Genomic DNA, 18,494 nt, shown 5'->3' with positions numbered 1-18,494 from the left:
GCGCTGGCACAGGTCTGGGGGTGCTGCAAGTAGAGTCCACTATAGGTGGGGCCTGATTGCAGAGGCAGGAGAGTGTTGATGACAAGAGGGAGATGATGTGGGGACATAAGTGAGCTGAAGCTTAACTGACACAGGGCAGGATTGATGAGACAGAAAGCGAGGAACCTGGAGGCGGGGAGGAGTCTACCCACTGTCAGGAGTCCACCGTGGCAGTCGCACACGTGATAGAGGAGGCCCTGCAGGCTCACCCTGGGAGCATTGGCCACCAAAACAAAGCCCTGCCTTTGCGGCTTGTGGGGCAAGGTTTCAGTTGTGAAGCAAACAGATACACCTGTTTGGTGTCCCCGGTTACTGGAACGGGAGTGTCCACGTATCCCCACTTGGGGTTGAACGGCAGCCCAGAGTTGGTTGTCGACACCTCCCGGCAGCCGCGAGGCCATGTGCTGAGTCTGCGCTGCACTGCCGTGGACACCGATCGCGTGCCAGGGTTTCCGGTGATTTGCCTGTGCGCCTCTCACTGGGGAGATGTCAGCACCGCCCAAGCTCGGGAGGCTGATTGTGCGTGAGCAGGTTTGGTGCCTGATGGGGAAGTGCTGGGGAATTAGCAGGAAACAGGACTTCTGATGGGGAGGGCTCATTTGAGGCAGGAGGGAGTGACCGATGTTTGCTCATTTTCTCTGATTTTCCTGCTTTTCTTTTAAAAACTTTAATTATGAAATCAGGAAAATTCTACTTTAGGTGTATGCAGCCACTTTATATTTTTGTATACTTTTCAGTTTGGTGGTAACTCCCAAGTTCCCAAGAGCCTCATCAATGCTGTTTTGATTTAGTTAACTCTGGTCACGTGAGCCAGCCTTCTGCTCAATTTGTGCCCTTTGTGATACAGAAAATAATGTTGATGATGATCCTAGCAGGAGCATTGCACTGCTTCCATCTAAACATGTTGTGTTTTGTTTTTCCAGAAAACACATTGCAAGGTGAAGAAAACATTCCGCATGAGTAATACAGCTGCGTGTTTCCGACAGATTATTGGAGGGGTGCCCGTCCACATTTTACAGTACCTGTGCCTGAGAATTTAATTTTTTTTTTTAAACTTTTGATGTTTTGTATGAAGTACTTTTAACATTTGTAATTTTGTTGCTATGTTATACTTCATATTTCGTGAGGTGAACCTTTCATTTTTATCTTTCTTCCACCTTAACTAACCACTAATGTTGGAACTGATTTCCGGGGTCAGTTAGAATGTGTAGTTAACATTGAATTTCTTTGGTTTGGCTGGCCTAACTGACTAATGGTTGAGGAGCACTCTTGATTCATTTCTAGAACATTCAGATCGAGCCAGCAGTGTTCCTGGGTGGTGGCAACGTAGACCCAGCAAGTGATCTGGAAAGATGAGCTGGCCTGCAGTAGGGCATTTACAACACCTAAAACCAGTTTTGCTGCTGTAATTCGATACTGTTCATTCATCTGCACATTCACCTTTCTACCACTTGAAACAATAGAATTATCTAATGTGATATGTGCATACTCAGCTCCTTTAAAAACAGGCCATTAGGAGCAAATTTTAAGATTTCTCTGGATTCTGATGCTACATTTTTTAAACTGCTCTGCAGAGAACCTGCCACAAGCCACGTTTTGTAGTGTTCTTCACTTGATACTGGTTTATACTCTGCTGTGGACAGAAGGTGTCCATGAACTCCAGTTTTCATGTTACAGTGATGACTCTTAACGCACACATAGCCAATAAACGATTTTTACTCAACATAAAAAGTTACTTTTTAAGGAAAATTAGTAAGTTGATACATTTAGAAACCAACTTTTTTATATTTTTGTACTGCACTTTAATGTGTTTTCTGTAACTGCAAGTAAGATCTGCCTGAGCAGTGGAAATCGGGGTCCTCTGGTGGGTAGGCCTCTGAACCCCCAGACCTGTCATGGGCCCTGAGGCTCATGGCCCCATGAAGCCTCAGTGCCTACCAGGTTTTCTTGATTTGGCTTTTCTTTTGTTTCCTTGAAGTTTTTTTAATGGTTTTCTGAAAGCCAAAGAGCAGATCATTTTTTTTTTTTTTTTAATGTGCAGACTGTTGTCCATTTTCAGCCACTGTCATTTCCATCGTTCTGTGTAATACCAATTTCCCCATGTACCGAGTAAGACTGAAAGACATTTCAGATGTGCACCACGATCTGACTGGTAGATGCCACCGGTCAGGTCCGTTTTCTGTGCTCTGTGGCCTTGGCCCTTCCATTCCCTCCTAGTGTGTCCCCCTGTCATGTGCTCCGAGGGGCGCCGATGCTCCCAGCATGCTGTTTTCAACATTTATACTGACATTGGGAAAGCAGTTCCCAGAAAGAGAGGGTGGAAGGAGACCTGGAGGGAGCAGGTGCGGCTTCAGTGTTTTCACTTTGCTGTAACAGGGGTTAAGATGCAGAAATCACTTCCTCTGAGTAGGAGAAGAGTTTTTGTTTTGGCCAGACACAATATGGTGACATGGTCAAAATATATTCACTCCAAAGGTGTATTATGGAAAATAATCGGGTGTTCTCAACAACTTTGCCTTTTCACTGTCATTTAATGGTGAGTAGTCACAAGCTGTTAGGTTTAGGCACGTTGTACCGAGTTTTTACCAGGGGAAAGTGCTCTAAAGAGCGTGTCCGTGCAAGGCCAATTGTTTGGGTTATTTTGGCATGAACTACACTAGTAAAAGCTGTTTAAAGGGTGGAGCTGGGGGCACATGTGCAAGTGGTCAGTGCAAGCCCTGTGTCTGCTTGAGTAAGACTACTAGGGCCAGCTGCCATCCCATAAGGCTTCTGCGGGGGCAGGTGGGCCTACATTGTCTCCCCTCTAAATCCCCTTTTGTTGTGCTGCCCAATTCTAAATAAATACTTTCACTATAGATAATTGCTTTTACTAAGACATAGTCTTTACCTATAGAAGTGTATTTTGAAAACTTACTTTACATAGCAATTTTGTATCCATTGAAACTAACCTTTTATCAATAAAGCACTATTGTTTGGCTATGAAGTGAATAGTTATTTTTGGTTCTTTATGAAGGTGTAATGTCTTCTGGGAAAGGTTCAAAGCCCTACAAAACATCTGTGTACAAAATCAGGAAGAATTATTTGCACCAGTAATATCAGTACCTACCTTTTGTATTGGCGATCCCAGCCCGAGGGAAAGAGCCATAAAGACTAGGAAGGAAGGAATTATGGGTGACCTGCTCACCTACCTATAGTGAGTGTATGCTAAAAATCAGCACTATTATGGGGTGCCTGGGGGGCTCAGTCGGTTCAACATCCAACTTCAGTTCAGGTCATGATCTCACGGTTCATGAGTTCAAGGCCCGCATCAGTTCAAGGCCTGAGTTCATGAGTTCAAGGCCTGGAGCCTGCTTCAGATTCTTGTGTCTCCCTCTCTTTCTGCCCCTCCGCCACTCGTGCTCTGTCTCTCTCAAAAATAAATAAACGTTAAAAAAAATAAAAGTCAGCACTATTAGGAGTCCAGTGGTGCCTGGACTAGATCTAGGAAATCATTTCTGTTCTAAATATCTCTGAGAAGAGACGGATAAGGAACACGCGGCCACTTACAGAGGAAACTCTGAACCTGAACTGCAGGCCTGATCTGGGTGGCTGGATGCTCTTTGCTGCCTCCACCACTGACCACCCAAGGACCTTTAGTGCTTCCTGAACCACCTGCACAGACCCCAGGGTAGAAGGTACACCATCTCCACTTCCTTCCCTCAGGTCAGCCTGTACCCTCCTGTTTGGCGCTAGTAGGGGCCCTGCAGCCTCCGGGGAGTCACCCATCCCGGGGACCAGGCTCTCTGCTCCCAGCCCCCACTTGCCCTGCGGCCAGTCCTGAGACCTGTGCCACCCTGGGGGCAGTGAGGACAGTTCTCTGGACTCCAATTTTGGTGCTGGGGGCCGGTTAGAGGAAAGGCCTCAAGGGAGTGGTGGGAGACGTGGGGCCAGGAGGTGGAGGGGCCACTCCCTACAGAGCTGTCTGGATGGCCTGCGAAGCTGGGTCTCTGCTGAGCCTCAGACCCTGAGGCTGCCCTGTGGGGAGCATCAGTTCCTCGAACCTCTAGGAAACCTGAGGGGTCTGGCTAAGCTCAGGAGGTGAAACACTGTGGGGGTGGGGGTCCCCTTGAGAACGAACCCAAGTTGATCCTACCTTTATCTCCTTGACAGCAGCCGGAGGCACTCCTGGTCTGCCCCAGGAGGGCGGGTGTCAGGACCTGGCGCTGAGGGCAAGTTGGGTAGGACTTGAAGGATGCGTAGTTCACTGAACCCCTAGAAGAAGGGGTGTGTGCACCTAGTGGTCGCGGGCCTGGGAGACCCAAGACGTACTGTCCCGTTTCCATTCCCGAGTGGTAGTCGCGAAGCTAAAGGGGGAACCACAAGGCTGAGAGGACGTGGGCCGCCTTCCCTTGCCCACCGCAGCACGTCACTGTTCGGCAGTCAGTGCCCTTAGGCCATGGTCCGGGTAGCCCCAGGAGGAATGCATCCGGGGGTAGGACAAGCAGGCGGGCTGGGCTGGAGCCGGGAGGAGAGGAGCCGCGCCCAGAACCGCCCCCGACCCGGCGAGCCGCCGGGGCCCAGCCCCGGCGGGTTCAGAGCCCCGCCCCAGGCTGAGGCCCGCCTGCCGAGCCGAGCCCCCCTCCCCCCCCAGGACCGAGCGCCGTCCTCCGAGGCGAATCTCCGCTGATTTGCATTCGACTCCGCCTGTCGAGTTAGCTCCGCCTCCTCCCCGTTCGTTCACCAATCAGAACTCTGTGCCGCACTTCCAGGCCGCGGGCCGTGGAGGCCCCGCCCCAAAGGTCCGCAGCCCAATCGACGGCGCGTCCGCGGAGGCGGGGGCGGGCCCCAGCGGGGCTCGCGGCGCGGGGCGGGGCGTGCGCCGTGGAGGCGGCTGGCTGGCAGTCTGGCGCGGCGGTCGCGAGCGGGCGGAGCTGCCGAGACCTGGAGTCCGCTACGGACGACGGCGCGGGCCGGGCCGGCGGGTGAGGACGCAGGGCCGCGAGCACAAGGGCCCGCGGGCGGGCGGGGCCGCGGTTTCGCGGGCGAGGGCAGGGAGCCGAGGCCGAGCTGGCGCTGAGGCCCGCGGCGGCCCGGCGCCTCAGGAGCCGCCTCAGGACGGTGGTCCACCAGCGGAGTCAAGCCCGGGCTCGGGAGGCCTTCCAGGGCGGCGGGCCCCGCGCGAGGAGGCCCCGAGAGTGCGGAGCCTGCCCGCTGGCGGCCCGGACGCGGGAGGCCCGGGGGCGGGCCGCGGAGGTCCCGCGCGGGGGCCCGGGGGCGGGCCGGAGAGGGTGTGCGTGAAGACCCGGGGAAGGTCCCGCGTGGGGACCCAGGGACCCTGGGGAGAGCCTTGCGTGGAGGCCCTGGAGGTGGCCCAGGGAGCGTCTCGCGTGGAGGCCCACGCAGAGCCACAGGTGGAAGCCCATGCTGGTTGTGACCACACCCTTCTTGGCCTTCAAATTGTATCCTAAAGGTGGTTAAGTAGGTGTTGGGTGTTAATGCTTTTAGTCCACTCAGGTTTAGAATGTTCCCCAAGGCCTTGGGAAGGCATCTGAAGGAAAACTGGGGGCGGGATACGGCCCAGCGAATCGCGCCAGCACTTTTTCCGCTTGTGCCGGTGTCCACAGCCTCCAGTGGCCTTTGGTGTGCTAGTCGGGAATGGCTGCGAAGAACAGAAATTTAATCATGTGCTGAAGGCAATAACGCCAGTACGTCCTATAAAGAGACGATGGGAAGATTTAAGACCCAGGGCTAGATCTTTAAAGGGTGGTTTTTCTTTCTTCGTTTGTTTTGTTCCCATGAGATGGTTTTGGTCGGACCACTGTGGAAACGTTTGATAGCCATCTGGTGGCATTGGGTTCGGGTGTTGGTTGTGTGTAGACGGCGTGCCAACAGACAACTCAGATTTTCTCTCTGCCAGAGAGGCTGTAGAAGACACTAAGGCAGGCCGGCACGGAGTAACCTTTACTCGTAGATCGAATGCAATTTTAATTTCCCGCATCTGCTGCCGGTTGAGATTCGTGTGAGCCCCTGTGCGCTGAGAGAATCCGGCGTGAAGAGTCGTGAACCGCTCCGTGCTGGTCGTCGTGCTTGGTTCTCTCAAACCCCCGCAGAGGAGACGGGGCCAGGGCGCGCACAGCCCCATCTGGAAGTGGAGAGACCGGTTTAGGCTCACACCCTGGCCTTGCGTCTTCCCAGCTTTATTGCAGCTTCTCTCCTGCGAGTGTGCCCTGAGCCGTTTGGACTAGATGCTGCTGCGGTTTCCTGCACTGGGGAGGTTTGCTGGCTCATTTACATGATGACCATCCTTTCCTAGGTTTCCAGGGCCCTTCTGCTCTGAGTCATTCCCCAGTTTACGTGATATATCCATCTGTCTTTGTTCCTTATCGATAAAAGGGGGTGAAACTTAGCTACCCCACATGGTTGTTGTGGCACCGAAGCGTCTGTATATAATGGGCCACGTGTGAGATGTGTGGCACACAGCAAGCGCTTAGGTGACGTTAGCCATTATACTATCAGGTGGAAGAATAATCTGAATGGATAGTAGAGCGAGGTAGGCAGTATTTTCTTTAATTTTTTGTCAGTGTTTCATTTATTATTTTGAGAGATAGGGAGCAAGTGGAGGTGGGGCAGAGAGAGAGAGAGGGAGACACAGAATCCAAGCAGGCTGCAGGCTCGGAGCTGTCAGCCCAGAGCCCGATGCAGCGCTCGGACCCATGAACCGTGAGATCATGACCTGGGCCGAAGTCGGACACTTCTCCCACTGAGCCACCCAGGCGCCCCGGGAAGTAGGCAGTATTTAAGCAGAGTTATACTGCCTTGGGGGGAAGGATAGGAACCGATTGGCAAAGCAGAGATGGACACGTGGGTAATCCCTTCTGTCCACACACTGGCCTCTGGTCACCTTGGCACCCCCTCTGTAGTCAGACAGTAACTTACTGCTGCTCACCTGTTCCGTTTTGTTCCTGTTTTTCCTTCACCCACTTTCTCATCAGCTCACCAGCTGCCCCTTTCACTCAGTGGGTGGCAAGCCTCCGACACGCAGCAGTGGCAGTAGGCGTTCAGGGAAACCCCACTGTAAAGTTGAGTGTTGATCTGAGGGCACTTGTGTCGTGGTCTGAAATCCGGGTGTCCACGGGGTCACTGGACTATAGTACATTTGTCTACTCCAGGTTTTACCTTGGCAACAGGGAGTCAAAGAAGTGAGGATTACACAGAACTTAATATGGTAAAGCCCACTCTTGTGGGTTTCTGGGATTGGTTACTTTGGTGGTGATTCTGTAAATCGGTTTGCTCTTTTTGGAGAGCAGTTAGCGGTATGTGCTAACGATTTTCATTTTGTAGTCCCCGTTCTGAAAACCAACCCTGATACACAAATCCTGCATGTCAGGATGGTAGGGTTCTCCACAGCTAGTGAGCATGCTCTGGGAATCCAGACAAAATGCGAACCTTTGATTTATGGAAATCGGTTCAAAAACATGCCTTCACTAAAAAGGTGACACCATGGGTACATAGCAATTACACTGTTGTAAAAATATGTGAAGACGTGGACCAGGATGGAAAGGGATGTTAGGGATATATGTAGTTTTATTTTAGGGTCATGGGATTATTTCTACCCTGCCAAACCGGTGTTTTAGTTTATAGCCTTTTTAAAAAACAGAAAGGTACTGTAACGTTGTAGGATGCAGTGATGACTCTCCCAGCTGCAGAGCAGAAGGAGACCTAAGATGACATCCAGACCTCTCGGTAGGCCCACAAGGTCCCTCAGGGCCCAGCCCCTTGCGGGCATCCTCAGGACCCCACACCTACCCACATTGTTCTTTGTCCTGACCCCTGCAGGGCCCCTGCCCTGACTTCTCCCAGGAAGCCTCTCTGAGTCAGGCAAGCACCCTCTTCCTGGGTTTACCTTGTACTTTCTGCTCCTGGTTACTGTTGTGGAGAGGTGGTACTGGCCACTTACAGAGCTGTCTTTTATTTTATTTTTTTAATGTAAATTAGTGAAGTGATCTACAGTCAACTGGAATATAATCATACCACAATTTATTTACTTATTTTTTTAAAGTGTATTTATTTGGGGGCGCCTGGGTGGCTCAGTCAGTTAAGCATCCGACCTCAGCTTAAGTTATGATCTCGTGGTTTGTGGGTTCGAGCCCCATGTCGGGCTCGGTGCTGACAACTCGGAGCCTGGAGCCTGCTTCAGATTCTGTCTCCCTCTCTCTCTGTCCCTCCCCCGCTCGCACTTTGTCCGTCTCCTCTGTCTCTGTCTCTGTCTCTGTCTCTCTCTCTCTCTCTCTCTCTCTCTGTTTCAAAAATAAAACATTAACAAATTTTACAAAAATAAAGCGTAGTTATTCTGTGAGAGTGCGCACATGAGCAGGGGAGGGGCAGAGAGAGGGAGAGAGAGAATTCCAAGCAGCCTTCATGAGATCATGACCTGAGCCAATACCAAGAGTCAGATGCTTAACCAACTGAGCCACCCAGGCGCCCCCAGAGTTGTCTTTAGATCTTGTGGGCCTGTGCTTGGCCTGCAGGGTCACGTAAACCAAGAGGAGATGCTCCACTGTGGAATCAGGGTGGGGTTGGTGCCACTTGAGGAACTGACCAACCACCAGCGAGTCACTAACCTTTCTGAGCCTGAGTTCCTCGATCTATGTGATGGGGATTGTGAGGATTAAATAAGATGATGTGGGCCTAGCAGTGGCCATCCCTTGGGACACTGTGGCGTTGGGGTGTGTGCCAGAACCTTCTTTTGGCCTGATGCAGATGCCCTCCTGCGGAGGGCTTCTCCCTCTCTTGCAGACACCCAATTCCTGTCTGCCAGCCTTGCTTTACTTTTTCTGTGGTGCCCACCACCATTTAACACACCATCTTCTCCTGCTGTAATAGGGAGGGGCTGTCTCATCAACTCTCATGTCCTTATAGGGACACCTGGGGGACTCAGTCAGTTGAGTGTCCAACTTCAATTTAGGTCATGATCTTGAGGTCCGAGAGTTTGAGCCCCACATCGGGCTCTGTGCTGATACCTAAGAGCCCGGAGCCTGCTTTGGATTCTGTCTCCTCTGTCTGTGCCCCACACCCACTCACGCTCTGTCTCTCTCTCAAAAATAAATTAACATTAAAAATAAAAAAATTTAAAAAAAACTCCCATGTTCTTACAGACTTAGATTTTCTTGATACTGAGCACGTGCTCAATACATTTGAATAAATCAAATTTCAAATTTCATTTGGGGCAAGGGCAGATGCCAAGTTTTATGTGGCCTGAAGCTTATACATACAATTTGGGAGAGGGAGCCTTTCTAAGAAAACAAATACAGTGTTGTAAATAATTAACTGGAAAGTGAATATTTATGTAGAATAAGAAAAAGGTACAGATTCAAAAAAGCTGAGAATAACATCACTAAATGGCATATTTGTTCAAAAGTAGCATATGTGTTTTTAATGGTCTCTTCATGTGATAGAGAATAGAAAGAACTCAATGATTCCTCTCACACAAGTGATCAAAAATATTTATCGATAGGATGCATAAAACATGGTTACACCTATGGACAGTATATGTTTGCTGTTTCTAGTACAGCTATAGGTGTGTGTCTCAGAAAAGCAGGAGTTCTGATAAATTCAATTCTGTACAATTCCATTCAAAAAGTAAAAAAATAATCTGTGTTATGTTGATAGACCTACTACATTAACATTTATTTTTCTGACAAACAAGAACATCAGTTTTATCTACTTACAGTTTAACGTGTGTGATGATAATTTTCCCACAGGTGAGCATCTGGCTCCCCTTATTTCAAACCTTGTTTCTTTCCCATAGCCCATGCACCGCCAGTGCTGGGCACCATCAGATGTGTACAGATGGCCTCAGGCCCCCAGCCCTGCACCTTTGTTTCATGTGCCCCTGGGGGGGCAGGCGTAGTGGGTGATGCCAGTGTTCCCAGAAGCCCTACCTGCACTGAGATGGCAGGTGGTAAGTGTACAAGAAGTAATTGCAAACATACACGTATCCCACCAAATCCAAGCTAAATGCGTCTCCAGCTCCTTGTGCCCTGAGCTGCATCCCCAAAATGCCAGCAGCCCCTACTAAGCTGCCTGACGTAAAAGGAACAAGGTTGTAGTGGAAAGCGGCAGCAGCCTAAATTGATTGCAATCAGAATGTGTTCTGTGAATTTTACAGAAGGCTACAACCATAGGCACACTTTGCATAGGGCCTGTCCTAGGACCTAGGAAGGGGCCAGTGGAAGGGGGGGGGGGGGGGGGGCCCAAACCAGAGGCAGAACAGCTTTAGAGGTATCAGGCTTTTGCAAGGGCAGTTGTGTCCCTGTGCTTGATGCCAGATAACATGATAGAGGCACGAGGGTTGAGGGTGCTCAGTGCACCTTCTAGCACCCAGTGGAAGTGTGTTTGAGAAGGAAGAAGCAACACCAGGGAATTTGACAAGTTGTTTCAATTACTAGGCTTTAGTAACTCTTGCCTCCTTCATAATGAAAGCCCTAAACGCTTTTGATAGTAGTTGATAAGATGCATGTTAGGGGAACAAGTCTCAGTACCTGAACAAGAAATCGATTCCAGGGAGTGCTTAAAGATATTTTTATTTCAGGGGCACCTGGGTGGCCCAGTCAGTTAAGCATCCATCCGACTCTTGATTTCAGCTCAGGTCATGATCTCATGATTCATAGGATCAAGCCCCACATCTGGCTCTGCACTGACAGTGCAGAGCCTGCTTGGGATTCTCTCTCTCCCTCTCTCTCTCTGCCCCCCTCCCAAAAATAAATAAACTTTATTATTTTTTTTAATTTTACTGAACTGTTTTAGAAGAACAAGTACACTTCCTAGACGAGAGATAATAGCTATTGCATCTTTCTCTTGGAAGGTGAGCAGTGACATACCATAGGTACCCCTACCATTTAAGACTCCTAAAGCAGGTAGTACTTGTGCAGTAATCTGCAGAAAAGCCATCTCATTTAAAAGTAATGTATACGTATCACTGGAGGCAATTTGAAAATTATAGAACGTTGGAAAAAGAAATAAAAATCAACCTTCTTTCTCTCCCAAAGATAACCACCATAACCATTTTTAAAATGCATGGATATCAAGTCTGGCTCCTGGACAATGGACTAAGCATGCTCCACCCTGTCTCTCCCACTGCCTGTGGCTATAAAGCCTGGACAGCTGCAGGGAACTGGTGTTTGAGGACTCTGACAAGTCAATGGTGACAGGAGGATTGGGAACAAAGGCCAGAATTTGAAGAACTACTGCACCAGTAAAGAGTTTCCTATTTTTCCTCCAGGATTCCCCAGCCTGGCCTCAGAGTATCTGAAACCCAGAGGTGGGCACCAGATGCAAACAGAAAGTGCTGTAGGAGAGAATGGGAGAAAGCTGCTGGTTTCCTCCCCTCTCCCCTGTCCTCCAGTCAGGCTGTGGCTCCCGGAACCTGCAGACACCTAAAACTCTGAGGGAGTCCAGAAACCCCCATTGCTGTTTTCTCCCAGGCAAGGGTGCAGGCACAGGAAGTGCACAGCGGAGCCAGTAACTAAAGCCCCAGGTTTCTGGCTGAAGGACTGAGAAGGGGAGCTCCAGGCAACTGGAAAGTATACCAGGGAGACTTGGGAGAGGGAAGAGTTCAAGAAAGTGACCCCTGAAATTGCTTTGAACTTATGGCCTCAACGCTGAGCTGGGCACGTATGAGTCTGACCCCGAAGAACTTGCCAGAGGCTTTGGGAACTCAGCTAAGAGGTAGGCCACGGCCTGGGAACCAAGCTGGCCTCTGGATGATGGTACACAAGGAGGATGGAGCCTCTGAACATGGAACTGACGCTGAGACCACAGCCTGCGGCCTGATCCCAAGCAGACCTGTGTCTACTAAAGCAGAAATACCCCAAGTCCACACAGTATTAAAAATGGCCACAATCCGGGGCTCCAAAAGTCCACAATCCTATCCAAAATTACATAGCATACACAGAATCGGGAAAATATCCCCTCAGAAGACACAAGACAGGCACAAACCGAGGTGATACGAATGTTGCAGGTCTCCGACAGAGACTTTGGCAGAATTTTGGCTCCCGTGACCTTCACCTCCTGATGTTACTTCTAGGAACATGCCATGGTACAGCAGCTCAGTGCCAGCAAGGACAGGGGTCTCAGTTCTCTACCCAGACAGCTGAGCGGGCCTGGAAATGCATTCTTCCATCTCAGACCCCACACCAGCTGTCCCCTTGTGCAGACCTTGTGAGACCTTCAGCAGAGTGCTCTGCGGGTGTACATTGTACCCAGACTTCAGATCCACAGAGACTGACACAATAAAAGGCTCTTATTTAAGCTGCTCAACTGGTAAAGGCTGCGATAAAAAGCTGAAACGCACTTGAAAACAGCTGTTACTAAAATGTCCTGAGAAGCAAGGGTATTCTTGAAACAAATGGAAAGGTAGAAAGTGAACTTAAAAAAAAAGATGTAAAGGAAAAACAAGTAGGAATTTTAGAACTGAAAATACAATAACTGACGTAAAATGGAGTTACAGAGTTAACAAATGACAGTGAACGTATGATGCATGGATGTGCAATATTTTAAACGTTTATTTATTTATTTTGAGGGAGGGGGAAATCCCAAGCAGGCTCTGTGCTCAGTGCAGAGTCCGAGGCAGGGCTCGAATCCACAAACCATGAGATCACAACCTGAGCCAATCAAGAGTTGGATACTCAACTGACTGAGCCACCCAAGCGCCCCTGGATGTACAATTTTTAAAGTCAAATTGTTTTGTCCTTTAAACTTGAAGAATTTGCATTATAGTGTATTGGACTGGGAGTCAGGACACTGGGCCTTAGTCCTGTCTACACAGGTTGGATCTGTGGCCTTCAGCAAGCGGCTCCATTCTCAGGCTGCTGTTTCCTATGGAAAATAAGGGGCTGAGCCAGCATTTCACGGTGTACACACACTCGCCCTCTAACCTGTGAACTATTCCAGCGGTTTTCTGGATCCTTAATGTACGCTGAAAATTGTTGCCAGATCTGTTGTTTGTTCTTTCATTTGTTCTTTTTCTTTTCTTTTAACTCGTAGAAAATTCCAAACATCCACAAAAGTGCATATATCAAAAACAGCTCCAATAATTAACGTATGGGCAATAGTTTGGGGTTTTTTTGGGGGAGGGGGACTATTATCTTCTTGACCCCCACCTCAGTGGATTATTTTAATGTAAATCCTAGGTATTATTCCACTATCCAAAAATAGTTATGTATCTCTAAGAGATAGGGTGTCTTCCACCTTCGTATATACACAATAGCATTAAAACATCTAGGAAATTAGTGGTACTTGTTAAATCACCTAATTTGAAGGAAGTGCTCAGATTTCCCTGATTGTTCCACAAATACTTGATTCAGGATTCAAATAAGGTCCATGGGGAGCATTTGACAGATAATGTGTTTTAACAGTGTCTATCACCTTCCTCCCACCCCGTCGCTTGCTTGCTTGCTTGCTTGCCTGCCTGCTTGCCTGCCTGCTTGCTTGCTTGCTTGCTTGCTGGTTTTTTTTTCTTTGCCATTTATTGAAGAAATGAGATTGTTTTCTTGTAGAATATGCCACATTGTGGTTTTACTCGTAGTCTTTAATCTTTAGGATGTATTTCACTAGTGATGGGTAATGAGGTTACTGAGTTTGAAAGTCACTTGAAGTAATTCCTTTTGTAGTTTAGCTGCTGTCTGAATGTACAGTGAGGATCATTTATTTCATTTTTGAGTTTTGGGGCTTTTCTAAAACACTGATTTCATTTTGCTTTCTAAGTATGTAAAACATTCGGGAGGTTCCCAAGTCAACCCACGGAAACCTTGTGCACTGGAAGAAGAGGTTTCCAGTGCTGTATTCCCGGTGCATTCCATCCCATGGGCAGCCACTGTCAGTACGTTTGGGTTTATCCTTCCATTGTTGTTTGAAGACAAGCAAATGCACATGTTTCTATTCCAACTCTCTTGTTCATGCTAGAGAACCATAAAGACCTTGCTTTTGTCCGTGAAGATTTTGGTGTTAAATTGGGCAGCTTCATACCAAAGGAAAAAAGGGTTGAGAATCAACCTTTTGATTGGAGGAGGTGGGTGTGTTTTTGCCACCAGTACACGTGCCCATGCATGCAGATGCCCTGCCTGCCCTCCATCTGGCCAGCTGTTTTCTTGTCAGCTCTTTGAGGCGTTGCCTTACGGCACATGTTCTGACATTTTTCTCTCTGATTCCTTATACCGATTGAATTGCTTAGTTGCTTGTTCTAAAAAATACTAGTCATGCTTATTAGGGAATAAAAGGGCCTATCTCTTGCTGTGCTGTAGTGAAGAGGTGATGTAGTCCAGGGCCCAGGAGCCAGGTGAGGACTCCATCTGAACATTGTCAGCAGCGAGCGTTCTTGCCAGCGCTGTCGTACGCTCTAGGTGTGTTAGAAAGATGTCGTCGAAGTGAGTGCCATGTTCTGCTTCCTTAATTGGTCAGTATACACTTAGGTTTTATGATCCTCCTGAAAGAGGCAACCAAGGAGATCTTTTGCGTAACAGAATTTTTAAGCAATTCCCTTTATTGTGGACCATGACCAGTGGGTGCTTTTGTCTGGGGAGCCATGTGCTCATTTTCCAGTAGACAGCAAGGCGGCTTAGTGGCCAGGTCCAGGCCGGGCTTAGGTCCTGGCCCAGTCATTTCTGAGTTATGTGTTCTGTGGCAGACTTTTTTTTTTTTTTTTAATAGGCTTTATGTTTTAGAGCAGTGTTGAGTTCACATCAAAGTCAAGTTGCAGGTACAGAGATATCCAAATGCCCTGTCCCTCTTACACCTTTCCCACCATCACACACAGACACACAGAGTAACACATCTGCTACAACCCGCATTGACATGTCATCACCCAAAGCTTGGACAGACTTTTTGTTTGTTTTGAGGAAGAGAGGGCACAAGTGGGGGAGGGGCACAGAAAGAGACAGAGAATCCCAAGCAGGCTCCACACTGTCAACACAGAGCCGGATGCAGGGCTCAATCTCACGAACTATGAGATCTGATCAGTTGGACACTTAACTGACTAAGCCACTCAGGCGCCCAAATGGACAGACTTTTGAGCTGAATTTTTCCAACTTTGAGATAGAAATATATCACAAGGTGGTTTTTAAAGTTTTTCTCGGAATTCTCTCTCTCTCTCTCTCCCCCTCCCTCCCCCCCCCCCATCTCCCACTCGCTTGTTATCTTTCTCTCTCTCTCAAATGAAAATTAAAAAATTTTTAGGGGTGCCTGGGTGACTCAGTTAGTTAAGCAGCCTACTTCAGCTCAGGTCACGATCTCACAATTTGTGAGTTTGAGCCCCACATCGGGCTCTGTGCTGACAACTCAGAGCCTGGAGCCTGCTTTGGATTCTGTGTTTCCATCTCTCTCTGCCCCTCCCCGACTCATGCTCTCTCTCTCTCTCTCTCAAAAATAAATTAAAAAAACATTAAAAATTTTTTTTATTAAATGAAAATATGTAGGTAGGAACGGAGTTTTCTAGTAGGTAGTGCTAAATGTCAGTAGTGGAAATTGTGTCCAGCTACCAGAAATATTTTTAGGAATGAAATCTGCAGAGCATTTCATTCATGGAGGAGGATGACAAAATCTGGAGCCCGTGTAGGGCCTTGGTTCTTCACACCACTGCTTCCCTCTGGATTTCTGGGAGGCTCTCTGGAAGCAGGAGAAGTGAGCAGGGGCTAGCATCTAACATTTAGGGCTCCCGGGACCGCAGAACAGCTCATGTGGCCTTGCTGTGTTTCTCATCTGTCTTGCATACTCTTGCCCTTTAAATGTTTATTTAGAAGCACACAAGGCAAAACAAAGTAATTTCTGTTAGGTCGTAATTGATGTAAAACAGATTCATTCAGTGCATACGTTTTTCCTTTTGTTTTCTCCCGCGGTCAGCTGGAGGAGGCGGTGGGCAGGGCACGTGACCGCTGAAAGAGTGGCCTCGAGTTTCTGCAGGGGTCTGGTTACGCCTTTCGTTCTGCAGCAGATGGGTAGGCTCTGGGGGCAGCATCGGGGTTCTGTACCAGTTTTCTGTTAAGTTCCTCATTTTCTAAGATTTCTTAAACTTTGAAGCCAAGTAAATATTAAACGTGTAATTTATGCCACATACTGTTATGTGATAGCAACCGTATTTTTCTTTAGAACATAAGCAGTAGGGTACTTCGGGGCCATTTCCTCAATGACCTTCCAGAACAAGAGTGTCTGATGACCCCGAGTCTTAGCTTAAGCTACATTGAGGTCTTTGGACTAGATGAAAATAACTAGGATGTCCATTTGCTGCTCAAAAGGCAAGCAGACCTGCACAGGTCTCTTGTGGACCAAGAAGTGGTCTTTTGTTCTTAGAAGAGATGAAATAATGTTAAAAGTATGCTGTTTTTAATTTATTTATTATATAAATAAACAAAGATCTAGAAAAACCACATAAATCGAGTATATGGCTTAACGATTATAAAGTGAACATGGTCTAACCAAGTGATGTAACCATGCCAGAGGGCCCTTCTGAAACCTTATCCCGGAGACAGAAGCCCTCCCACCAAGATGGACCACTGCGAGTTTTCTAGTACGAATCTCCTTGCACACTCTTCTTACAGTGTACCCACCCTGATGTGCCCCTCAGCACACTGGGGGTGAGTCTTGCCTGTTTTGTTTTAGAAGTATGTGTCTAGACAGGACTCTCTTATTATAATGAGTAGAAGATAATCTGAAGAAATTTTTTCCATCTAAAATTATTAAGAAAAAAATCTATATCAGGAAACCCTGGGTGGCTTAATCAGTTAAGCGTCCGACTTCAGCTCAGGTCATAATCTCACAGCTCATGAGTTTGAGCCCCACATTGGGCTCTGTGCTGACAGCTCAGAGCCTGGAAGCCTGCTTCAGATTCTGTGTCCCTCTGTTGCTCTGCCCTTCTCCTGTTCCTGCTCTGTCTCTCTCTCTCTCCCCACCTCTCTCTCTCTCTCAAGAATAAATAAACATTTTAAAAATTTAAAAAAGAAAAGTCTACATGAGAATGTATAATGGAATAAATAAGTGACTTGTTAAAATATGTTTTGGTTGTACCGAAATTTTCAGAACAGTAGCTTGAAAAGGGAAGGATCACTTTGGTGCCCAGGGTTAAACGGCCCATAGTTTCTCAGAAGGACCTGCTCTCAGTGCCTCAGGGTCAGTAAATGCTGTGAACTAACCAAGAACTTGTTCTCCTCTATGTGCACATTAGAGACACCTTGCAGGTGGTGTCTTCTTCGTTCACATCCCATCAATTTTGCGTTAACTACTCACATCGGTGAAATTGAAAAAGTTCATCCTTCTGGTTCTCAGAATCTCATCCCACATTTAATATTAGTGGCATGAATATTAGTGATTTTCCAGTGTTTTCTGTTTGTGACCATAGTCTGTCTTTCGCTGCTCAGGCCTGTATGGTGCATTGCCTGACGAGGCAGTTCATGTTCCTTGATGCCACTGCTGTGAATTAAATAAATACTTAGCAAACATTCACAGTAAGAATTTAGTTCCTGCTGTCAGGGTGCATACAACCTGGAGAGGGGATTCGAATATGGTGGGTAACTGCTAACCTGAACCGGACCTGTGCCTGTCCATGAGGGGCAGTCCGTCCTTGTGCAAGAGTGGGGGCGGGAGGTGTATTTGGCAGAGTGACACCACCTTGTCACTTTGCTCATACCGTTCTTGGTTCACTGTCCCGGGAGGTTTTAGCTTTCTTGTGCTTTGCCTGCTTGTTCAACAGATCGCACGTGTGTGGAAGTTCTTGCCCACGTGGGCTGGAGACCTTGTCTTTGCTGGGTAGGGTTTAAGTGTGTGGTAGAGGTGGCTCAGCGGGTGACTGAGAAGTTTTTAAACTTAATTCAAGAGACAAAACATTCATGAAATGGTTTTTCTTGATAACAAAGTAAGCATGGAACGGATGAAAGGGCCAGGGGAGCCAACAGTTAGGTTGGCACATGAGGGAATGGACTGGAAATTTAGATTAATTCTCTAAGAAATTTACCGCACGTTAGTAGAATGCTTGTCAGAGGTAAGGGAGTGAAGTAGTTTTCCCAGCAGCCCCACTCTTTCTTTTTTTTTTAATTTAATTTTTTATTTTTTTAAATTTACATCCTAATTGGTTAGCATATAGTGCAACAATGATTTCAGGAGTAGATTCCTTAGTGCCCCTTACCCATTGAGCCCATCCCCCCTCCCACAACCCCTCCAGTAACCCTGTTTGTTCTCCGTATTTAAGAGTCTCTTCTGTTTTGTCCCCCTCCCTGTTTTTCTATTATTCTTGCTTCCCTTCCCTTATGTTCATCTGTTCTGTGTCTTAAAGTCCTCATATGAGTGAAGCCATATGATTTTTGTCTTTCTCTGACTAATTTCACTTAGTATAATATCCTCCAGTTCCATCCACGTAGTTGCAAATGGCAAGATTTCATTCTTTTTGATTACAGAGTAGAACTCCATTGTATATATATACCACATCTTCTTTA

General features: G+C 47.8%; 2 protein-coding genes across 16 annotated transcripts in view; both read left to right on the top strand.

Annotated features, from left to right (window-relative positions):
- The window catches only part of SEPTIN2 (septin 2), a 34,939-nt gene extending 31,923 nt beyond the window's left edge, over positions 1-3,016 (top strand). For all 5 annotated transcript variants that reach the window (XM_060624397.3, XM_078450629.2, XM_060624396.2 and 2 more), the window contains one exon: positions 963-3,016. The gene's annotated coding sequence lies outside the window, so the exon portion shown is untranslated. The remainder of the gene's footprint in view (positions 1-962) is intronic.
- Positions 3,017-4,883: 1,867 nt separating this feature from the next.
- Positions 4,884-18,494, top strand: part of FARP2 (FERM, ARH/RhoGEF and pleckstrin domain protein 2) — a 104,304-nt gene continuing 90,693 nt past the window's right edge. For all 11 annotated transcript variants that reach the window (XR_013557128.1, XR_009607504.2, XR_009607503.2 and 8 more), the window contains exon 1: positions 4,884-5,000. The gene's annotated coding sequence lies outside the window, so the exon portion shown is untranslated. The remainder of the gene's footprint in view (positions 5,001-18,494) is intronic.

Source organism: Panthera onca, chromosome C1 (assembly GCF_046562875.1).
Source record: "Panthera onca isolate mPanOnc1 chromosome C1, mPanOnc1 haplotype 2, whole genome shotgun sequence".
NCBI classification, from domain to species: Eukaryota; Metazoa; Chordata; class Mammalia; order Carnivora; family Felidae; genus Panthera; species Panthera onca.
This window is presented reverse-complemented; position numbering and strand designations above follow the sequence as displayed.